We start from the raw sequence: 1,103 nt of genomic DNA, 5'->3' as shown, positions 1-1,103 counted from the left end.
CTCATCAATTTAGGTTCCACTGCAATGCATGCCAAGCACTCTTTTCGAGGTGATAGACGAAATTCCGGCGGGGCTTACTTAAAAGATATCCGACCGGTTTCGTTTCCTCTTCGTGGGATGGAGTGCCTCTTAGAACATGTGCAGCATCAGCCATGAGCGGCCGACGGCCATTCGTGTCTCTGTGGACAGCAGGCAAAAGAGCGCCGCCTCCAGTTATTTGCGAGGGCGACAACTGTCGCTTTGTTGTGGTTGAATGTGGGTGCGCCAAGTCCATGGACTTGCTAGTGATAGGCTTGCTTGTTTTTAAGGGCACGCCTCGCGCAAGGCGCGGGCGATTAAACCCCAAGGCGGAAGCTCGGTTCGGGTTACCCTCGTGTCGGGGAGACAGTCAGCAGGTACCGAACTCGCAGCAACCGATGGATGTATATTTCCGACCCTCGTAGAGGAGTGGCGGCGACAAGCTCATATGGCTGCCGCCGCCGCAATATGCGTTCAACTTGTCGATGTATCTGGTATTCTTGCGATTCACATGCCGACACGCAGTTTGCTGCGGTCTTCATCGACCCACGAGCCGAGTGATCCCCCGTTAAGAGTTGTGTATTTGCCATTTGGTCTTTTTGCGACTAACCATCACAGGTCGAGTCTCAATGAAAGGGTTTGACAGACATAGCCCAAGTTTGTGGTTTGGGTTTGGCCGGACGGCTTGTTGTTGTTTTTTGACACTTGAATTTCACTCTTTTTGGGTCAAGAGGCTTATTCGCCGGTAGTAAGGAACGGACGGGCAGCCGTCCAAAGCCCCGTCCGTCCTCCTCCTCCGGTCTTCGCGCTCTCGCCCGAGTGTGGTCCACCTACAGCGTGGTGGTACCTATTTTTGGTGCGGGGGCCGGGATTGTCCTCTTTCGCTGCTGGAGTTGCCAGAGCAGAGCCCGAGACCGCCCAAATCAGGAGAGTAGTAGTAGTTTTAAGAGCGCCCCGTTCTCTTTCTCTCTGTTAATGATCCTTCCGCAGGTTCACCTACGGAAACCTTGTTACGACTTTTACTTCCTCTAAATGATCAAGTTTGGATATCTTTCCGTCAGCTCGAGGCGACGACCCCAGAAAAC

At 53.2% G+C, this 1,103-nt stretch overlaps 1 non-coding gene across 1 annotated transcript; it reads right to left on the bottom strand.

Moving 5' to 3' along the window:
- Positions 1-431: 431 nt before the first annotated feature.
- LOC121858055 lies at positions 432-595 on the bottom strand. The gene has a single exon (XR_006087342.1). It is a non-coding gene; the product is annotated as a 5.8S ribosomal RNA (ribosomal RNA).
- Positions 596-1,103: the final 508 nt, after the last annotated feature.

This window comes from Homarus americanus, unplaced genomic scaffold (genome assembly GCF_018991925.1).
Source record: "Homarus americanus isolate GMGI-L3 unplaced genomic scaffold, GMGI_Hamer_2.0 scaffold3150, whole genome shotgun sequence".
Lineage (NCBI taxonomy): Eukaryota > Metazoa > Arthropoda > Malacostraca > Decapoda > Nephropidae > Homarus > Homarus americanus.
Note: the sequence above shows the minus strand (reverse complement) of the source record. Positions and strands in the feature narration are given on the sequence as shown.